This window comes from Zonotrichia leucophrys, chromosome 1A (assembly GCF_028769735.1).
Source record: "Zonotrichia leucophrys gambelii isolate GWCS_2022_RI chromosome 1A, RI_Zleu_2.0, whole genome shotgun sequence".
NCBI lineage: Eukaryota > Metazoa > Chordata > Aves > Passeriformes > Passerellidae > Zonotrichia > Zonotrichia leucophrys.
This window is the reverse complement of record NC_088170.1, coordinates 63,560,138-63,569,446: the sequence shown is the minus strand read 5'-3', so window position 1 is coordinate 63,569,446 and position 9,309 is coordinate 63,560,138. Positions and strand designations below refer to the sequence as shown.

Genomic DNA, 9,309 nt, shown 5'->3' with positions numbered 1-9,309 from the left:
GGCTACACAGCTTGTGTAGTGACTAAGAAAACTAGCAGAATTAGGATGGTAAACTGTTTAATACTCAGGACACTCTGTTGTAATAATGGTTTAGAATCAGGGTAACAAAAGACAAAACATAAGAATCTATGGAAGTATCTTTTATGGCTTCTGTATCAGTTTGCTTCTTAAGAGGTGTCTGTCAGCCTCCTCAGATCTCGGGCTGTTAGGTTTGATGGATTTGCATCAAATTTGGATCTTGTTTCCAGAGTCCATTGAAATGTCTTAACTGGGTTTTGTCCAGGTTTAAACACAGTGCAGAATAAGGTCTGACATTTGTCTTTAGCCTGCAAAGAAGAACACCAGTAGGAAAGAAAAAAGAAAAAAAAAGATTTTGCTCTCTGGAGATATTGAAACTTTTTTCCTATTTACTTCAATTGTGTGTGTTGTCTTCTGTTTGACACTCAGGGTGGGCAAGATCTCAGCACTGGTTTCTCCCAAAACTGGATGAGTTTTCCTCTGTCAGTTCATTAAAACTAGAGGCTAGAATGTCTCTCAGCAAACTACTTATAATACATTTGCACAAGAAAATTGTCCCATAATGTCATTTGTTTCTTCCTTATTTCAAAATGCTGTAGCATAGTTCCTCCTGTGTCAATCACATTTAGAAAGCCAGAGCATTTCAGTGAAACTGTAAATCATGATCCAAATATAGAAAGTTTTTTGAAAAGCATGTAGCAAACAAGACCTTGCCTAATTTTACGTGAGAATGTTGCTAGCTTATTTGCCAAGGAATGTTAGGCATTGTGCAAGCACATATTAAAATACAAACTGTATCCTAGAAATCTGTAGGGTCCCATAGCATCTGCCATCAGAAATATAACAAAATTAAGCAACATGTGTTCCAAACAGAAATCTTTAATTTGAAATTTTCAGTGAAATGAGTCAACTACAGATCCAACTGGGTTTAATTCCATTTGGACTTGATCTTTCATGGATACCTTCCATACAGGGAGTATTGAAAAGCCTTTTTCTCTGCTCATCCATAGCACTGTCAGTCTCTAACATCTTGACAACCAGGGTGTTTTCTAAGTCCTGGAGCAGGAAATCACATCCCAGGGGGTGTGTGCTCATGTGATGGGCATCACAGTGGAAAGTTTGTGCCAGTGCCTGAAAAGTCCATTTATGTGAGCAAATTTCTTGTTAACGAGTGGCAGAATTTCTTAAATATTTTTTCATTTACTTTATCTTCTTCCACATTTTCAGGTTAAAAATAAAAAGCAGACTGGATGGAGAGCAGACATTCATATAAGTGTAGAAAGGTCAATTATTTGAGTTTTTCCAGTCAAGTGTGATTCTCGTTTACAGCTGAAGCTTAAAGTTAACTGCTCTGAGCTACTCCAAAACCTGCAGGGCCCCTCTCCAAATGAACATCCCCTCACTCCCTGGCCTTCTTCTAAGAGACATAACTGAGTGGGCCACAGTGAAACTGCACTGTAAAGTTTCAAAAAGTGGAACTATTTAATTTCAATATCATTCATCTAAGCTTGCCTTTATAAGTAGATATAACTTCATTCCAATGAAAATCAATGAGGGATTTGGAGGGATGGAGGAGGTTCCTTGGGTTTGATTTTTTTTTCTGATAATGAGACAATCCTAACAAACCCCAGTTGCAAACCAAGATGAGTTCACTTCATTACAGCAAAAAAAGTTGATACTTTCAATAAGTGCAATATGACTGTGTTTCCTCAAAAGAACCCTGCCATGCACATTCCCAGATCTTATTGAATTTAGAATAGTACCTGTTACACAGTCAAGACTTTGGATGCTTTTAAATGATGCTTCTAAACAATGCTGTGCTAATTGGTTATGTTCTTATTTACTGTTCAAAAGTAGGAAAACTTTTATGGGTTTTTTTTTCCCTGTAAACTGCCTGTATTTTTTAAATAAAAAATTATTTTCCTTTAGGAATATCAAAAGAAACATCAATCAAACTGGATAATTTTGCTTTGACCATTAAACTCTTGTGGCTGTGTGAGGTAAGATCTTTTGCTCTTCTTCTTTTTCTTTCTCTTTTTTTCCTTTTTTGACATACATTTAAATAACTTAAAGCTAACAGTTCCTTCCTGTTTGTTTCCCAGGGATTAAGAATTCTGTGCAAATTTAATATGTTCCTTAAAGGGCCTAACTAGTTCTCTAAAATACATGTAAAGGATTAGAATACTGGTTTTGTTTAATTTTTTTTTGTTAAAATCTCAGCTAGATGCTCATCCAGACACTACTGATCTGATGGAGACAGATAGATACTATGCTTGTAACAAAGCACAGGTAAAGCTCATGATGTTCCCTATAGTTTTGGTGTTTGATTTGTGTCCTGACAATGTCAACCTGCTTGTGGCAGGTTGAAGTGGGACCTGGCACAACAGGACATTGTTTGTACATTTTGATTTATTTGGGGAATTTCAGTGGATGGCTGCACCCAGGGCCTTCCTCCCATGGAGCTGGGAATCAAGACTGGTATTTCTCTGGGTCAGAGATGCCCATGGTGGAAATTGTGGTAGGATGGTAAATGCACTCCTGCTCTGAACTGTAAATGTTGTTTTCATACCTGGCAATCATCTTGTTCTGCTAGAAGCATAATTTACAAGAGATCACTCTTGCAGGCTCAGCTCTGAGCTGGAAAGTTTCAGGTACAAGAGCTCAGTTACTGCACCTATGATTGATTTGACCAGCACAAATTTTGAAAATTAAAACTTCAGATGGGAAAGGAAATCCATGAGGTTAATACCCTTGTGGTTTTTAATGTTCCCTCTTTTATAGGAATTGTGACTGGTCATGGGATAATTTTTCTTGTGTGGACTCTGGAGTAGGTACAATCACTATTTTTATAGGTTCTTCTCACAGGGGTTGGCTTAGGGCATCAGTTTTATTTAGATATTCTGAATTCTTTTTGGAGCTGCCTCTTTTACCTAATTACACTGTGCTTGTTGCATAGATGCAACTTAATATAGTGCAAATACTTGTTTAGAGTTGCATCCTTCCAGGAAATGCTTCTGTGAAAACATTAAAACACTTCACTATTTGCTTGGAGAATTTTTTTTGTCTCACCCAATGTATCAGCTGTTGCATATGGAGCAAGGGACACAAAGGTCTTCTTATATTTCTGTCCTTTACCCCTGGAGTTACATTCACAGTGGGGGGAAAGGGAGAGATTTCTCCCTCCCTTACACAACCAAGAAAGAGTTCTAATAATTTAGCCCTGAGTGTTTAAGCCATGCTCCAGTGCTGCTGAATCTGAGCTTGGCATCATTTGAAGGAGCTTGCTGAAGTGTGAAAGGCAATGATGTGGGTATGATTAAAAAGTATTGAAAAATTATAGACCACACTGCAAGAGGCCTTTATTCAGGTGGATGAGGTCAAGGCAGGTTAATACACAAGGAGCACTTTTGTAGCTGATGCCTGTGTATGTCAGGCAAAGGCAAATTAAGAGTTGTTCCATTGGCTCTATCCTCTCCTTCACCTTACTGGCCAGACTACAATTGGCAGGACAAATTTTGCAGTAATAGAAGTTTATCTCACTATTCATAATTTTAGAAGGGATTGCTTCTGCTAATACATAACCTGTACTTAGTTCTCTCTATTCTATGCATTTGATATGGGTATTTCATTTCTGGCTAGCTGAGAACGTGAGCAATAATGGAGAGGAAAAATTGAGAGTGGGGTATTTTATGTAACCCCACAAAAAAACTCAGGTGACTAAAGTTTGAAAGGTATGATAAATTTTAAAGGGGTTCTTGCTTCCTTGAGCAACTATTTCCATATCTTAATTGAACCTATTAAAACTGTAATATAAAGGTTTTACTTTGGGTTGATTTAAAAGTAAAAGCAGTATGTTAGCAAGTGGCAAACTTCCAAGATAACCACACACTTTAGGATGGGATGAATGTCATTTCCAACACCCTGGAACTATGATTGACCCCAATTTATAGATATTTTTTGATACTCAATTATATTTTAGTCCCATTTTCATGGCTGTGTCCCAGACTATAGATGAAAGCTAAGTATCTGTTTTCTTTTTTTGGCAAACAATGATGTCCTGATTTTTCCAATCTAAATTGCCCTCCAGGGCACTAATAAAACAAGTCATGGCTCACAAAGTAAATTTCCTGTGTACTAATTGAAAACGGTTTCAAATTTATTAAGGTTTCAATCATCTTTCCAAGATCTAATGCTTGCACTCATGGTTCTCAATCTGACTGCTAATATCCTTACCTGAAAGGAGAAACAAGCATTAAGGATACTTCTCAGGTATTTTAAAATAAAGTGGGGGACAAGGGGGAATGAAAATAACAATAACAGAAAAGCACACATATCATGTTGTTGAATGTAGTTTAAGACAACATCTGAAACTAAGCACTCATTATCATGAAATATTTGGGTTTATTGTACTTGCCAAAACTTCCCCTATACGTGTTCCCAGACATGGCTGTAATGCATGATCTACTAGGATTTGCTGCTAGACCTCATTCTAAGGCGGTAGAAAAGGCAGAATAGCCACAACATTGGTTTCTTCTTTTTTGCTAGGCTTTCTGTGTCATTGCTGTGTAAACTGCAGGAGTCAGAGAGGGAGCAGGGCTGTTGAAATGTCCCAACTTTCTCCCCCTCCAAACCACATCACAAAGAAGTGTAAGTGCTGTGCAAACCGTCCCACAGCAACCCACAGAGAGCCTTCTGCTCCGGGCTTCCTCTCCCCAAAATATTGTACTGGGAGGGAAGGCACTTGTCAGATTTTCTGGCACCACATTTCATAGCAGAGCTCCTCCAGCAAGGGAACCACAACCTCTTGTGCAGGCTGAATTAATAACGTGACAAGAGCATTTGGCCTCCATGTGGATGAGGGCTGGCTGGAAAACTAGAACTCTGGCTTCTGAAAGATTTCAGGGTTTAGAAGTTTGTTTTATTTCCTTCATCAGGCTAAATCAGATTGTGTAAAGGAAAAACAGGGTAGGAAAAAATCCTCAACCCCTATGGCCTTATTTTCCTAAAAATACCAATATATTAATGCTCTAGAATGGTTCAATTGTTATGAAGATCACCTCTGATTAAAAAGCAAAACAAAACTCTATTTCTCTCATGTCTCAAATAAAACCCAGGATAAAATCAGTCTCTTTTCATTGTTTTCATTGCAATTGTTTTGGTTTGTGCAAATACTTAAATATTGGAAAATAGACTGGATGGCTTGATGGGGATATAAAAATGAAATTTCTATGGACAACTGTTCTGGGTCTCAGGGAATATGGGAGACCACAGCTCATACCTCATCCATTTTTTGGTTCATGGTGATCCCTCAGGAAGCAGATGATGAGGTAAAACCCTGATTGTGAAGTGTCTCCAAGGCTGTCACTCTGTGCACCCTATGTCCTTGGAGAGATACAGTCTTTCTGATTGTCATTGCATATTTATACAAAATTATCTTCACTGGACCATGACACACATGCATTAATTCTCTATCCTCATGTTTTGTCTAAGTAAAAGTACAGTCAAGGCAAACATACTCCCTAGGGATAGTCTGTTATGGATCTATCTGAGAAAAGTTTCAAACACAAACCTTCTCAAAAACTATTCATTTTCATTAAAAATAACAATAAAAAATGTTCTAGCAAATCGTAATTTTTGGGTAGGAAAGGGACTTTCCTGGAGAAGTCCCATCCATCTGCAATGCAGATGGCCTTTGTTCAGGGTCTGAACCCTGCATGGAACAGCAGTAAATCCTCACAAGGTGGATTCCAGCCCCAGCTGTGAGTTTGTGCTGCACCTACTGTACCTTTCACCCAGCCTGCCTTTCCCCTTCCAGCACAAGAAGCAGCTCTCAAAATCTCCCACCCCTGCTCCACTTGGCTCCAATTCTAAACCCTGTGACTTCCCTCTGCTAACAGAGGTGTGTTCTCTGCTAGCATTCCTAAAGGGACCACATTAATGTCTGATAGCTATTCTAGCCAGCCACAGACTCTCTGTCAAGGCTCATGTTCGTGGCAGAGGCAGCAGAAGAGCAGATGAGCAGCAGTTGCAATGCTATAAACTAATTCCCAGATGTAGAGGAGTCTAGTTGTAATGGCTGTACTGTACATGTGGAAATTAAGCCTAAACATACTGCAGTCCCCATTCGCTTGTGAGCCAATTAAAATGTCACTCATGACAGCAGCATAGCAGATACTGTGCTTCTCCTTCTGTTCTCTTGTATGCATATCATCTTGGTATGTTCATGATAATTTATGGGAAAAAAAGATAATACAGACATTTCACCATCATATGGTTTTTGCTATGCTTAGTACAATACTACACTTAATTCCAGGAATTTTAAGAGACACCTATTGAACTCCTCTAATAACAATTCCTTTCAAACTGTTGTAAGCAGCAGATGCACTTCTTCTGTTTTTCATACTAGTATTTTCCTATAAAGTTGCAGGAGATAATTTATCATTTTATAAATGTTATAATATATAATCCATGTTTTATGCAGATGCATCTTTTTCTTGGCAGGATTGTACTCCATGATTCCAGTCAGAATCATGATGTGATTATGAAATCTGTCAATAGTCAGATAATGTCTAATCAAAAAAAATCTTGACACCCATTCTGTAGAATCCTTCAGATATGAGCCTAGTTTTGAAGTCATAGCAAAAATATGTTTTATTCTAATAGTTTATACAGAGATGATAACGTCTGATTTTCACCTTTAATTCTCATCAGCATGAGAGAGTAAAATATCTTCAAAGTTGGCATAAATTACCTTTATTTTTGTACCATTTGCAGTGATGGAAGAGAATAAAGTTAGTTGCTGCTTGGGGTTTTTTAATTTAAAAATTCTAATGGTAAATACTCAGTCCTCTAACACAGGTTATTTTACATTCAGAGAAAGTACTAAAGCAGTATCTTTGGTTCTTCTCTGCAAATATTCAGTTTCCTCATTATCTTTCCCATGAGAAAGAGCAGGAAAAGAACATTAATTTAGAGGGCACTGAGGCTGAGAGAAGGAAGGGTCACAGATTCACTGTCCTCCACAGTACCACGCATTGATGAGCAGCCCTGCTGGATTTAGTGATAGGCCTTTATCTTTCAGTGAAGTCTAGCTTTATAAGCAAGTTTGTATTTCTTTGTCTTTAGAAGTGAAGCATTCTTGCACCAAAGTTCATTCACCACATTTGGTTACTTTTTTGGAGTTTCTATCTCAAATCTAAATTTACCTGAACATTGACTAAATCTCATTTCTGAAGACTTTTTGAAATGAGATGGGAAAATGAGAATGACATTGAGCATTCTGAATAGCACATGAATTTGGTTTCATGGGTTTGCTCTAGTACCTTTTATAATTACTTAATTCAATTAGCTTCCTCAATATTATGAAATTCACTGAAGGAGAACCCCTGCTTAGATAAATAAAGAATTGAGTTTATCCTCATATATTATAGAAAATAGCTAGACATCGCTTCAAAAGATTTTAGTATTTGGAAGCAACACTTAAGAATATTAAAAATTGCTATGAGGTCACCAGTGCATTTCTGTTCCTACGACACTTCTATTTGTGCCAGCGGGGGTCCAAATATTTTGGAAGCTGAGTTCCATACGAATGGTGATTAGTGAACTCTAAAGCAAATAAGCTATACCTTATCCAATTACTTTGGAGCTCTCACGAAGCATTTCCCCCAAGAAAAACACACTCACCAATCCATTTAAATTTTATAATAGCACTTTAATGATATATTAGGCACAGTCAAAAATGGATGAAATAACCAAAGGAAGAAGTATGTGTTCCAATTTAGAGCACAAACTTCTATAATGTTGCTTGGAATAACTTCTGCTAGATTTATCTCCCTGTTGTGTTTCTTTTTGCCTCTGCATTCCTGTGCTAGGAATTAGGCCTGAGAGGGAAAGCTATACTTTTAGCGTAGCCAGGGGCCAAGTACCAATCAGGCTATCTGAACATTCCTCTTCTTTTAAAGGCAAACCTCACTCTAATAGAAAATCTCAGCTATGTCCCAGGACAATGCTACTTCAAAGGTCAACATGTCACTCATGTCTAAGCTTCAGGGACACAGTAAAACTGACATTTGAAACCACAAGCCACAGTGTTTCCTTGGGATTCCTTCTAACATGTCACCAGGAATGGCTGCAGAGTCACACAGTCAGAAATAAACTGTGGACTCAGTGAGGACACAGGCATCCAAAAGGAAAGCAAAAGCAAGGCAATGTGTGTGCAGCAAAAAAAATGTTTCTAAAATGCCAAAAGAACATAAGTTGCTATTCTGTTCTCAATATATGGTAGCTTGATTCAAGGGGGAAATATAGATTTTTAGGAATGTCAGCATGAAGATAAACATCACACTCGTAGGTCAAGGGGTTGAGGAAGAGGATATGTTCACCACATTTTCTGGCTTTCTGCCCTACCTATGAAGCTGAACATAGTTGTACAACAAGTTATATGTGGTTATGATAATCATATTTAGAGACATATTGGCTATTTTGTTATTTAAAAAGTACATCTGTATCTTCCCAGGAGGAAATGCAGATTTGTTTCTGAGCCAGCTGACATAGCAAAATGAAAATCTGGACTGTCCCTTACTCAGCTGCACAGACATCCTTTTCTCCCTGCCTGCTATTTTAAGTCAGTGTAGGACGAACTTCATAGCTACTAAATTTGTGTTGATGGCCTTGAAGAACAGCTTGGATAGGTCTGTATGACTTTTTTACTGAATTAGTGTCAAGCGCCTAATTTTTCCCTTTTCATTCTTTTAGTAAATTTTCTTAGTTTTACATGATTCATTATACCATAAAAAATATTGAAAACTTTCTGTGGGACCCAGAGCTTATTTGTATTGTACATGTATGTAACTTACCCTATAACACAGAATATATATCACACATAAATATGTCACTTTGCTTTGAAGAGGTATCTGCTCAGAATTCAGACTCATCAAAATTAGGGAGGTTTCAAACTGAGATACTGTTTTGTACCAGAAAATGATCTCTGTAAATAGATGTAGGGAGCTTTTTTAAAAAGAATTTTGTTTGTTTTTTTAATAGGATGTGCCTATTTTAATTGTTTTGATTCTGTATTTTCTTCAGTTTGAAGTGTTCTTCTATAGGATATTCTTTATGCATTTTCATCTCTACCTATAGCCTACCTTGGAAACTGGAAAAAGAAAACCTAAAAAATACAACCTCCCCTTCTCATAATGAAAGTCATGTAGAACAGATACATGGGGCAACCTGAGATTGCTTCTGCTATAGATTTTTAGCAGGCCATCAACTCTTCTCTTTCCTCAATTACAA

General features: G+C 37.5%; 1 protein-coding gene across 1 annotated transcript in view; it reads left to right on the top strand.

The window, feature by feature from the left end:
• The first annotated feature begins 1,959 nt into the window (after positions 1-1,959).
• Positions 1,960-9,309, top strand: part of SEMA3A (semaphorin 3A) — a 236,677-nt gene continuing 229,327 nt past the window's right edge. Inside the window, exon 1 of the mRNA XM_064702968.1 lies at positions 1,960-2,018. The gene's annotated coding sequence lies outside the window, so the exon portion shown is untranslated. The remainder of the gene's footprint in view (positions 2,019-9,309) is intronic.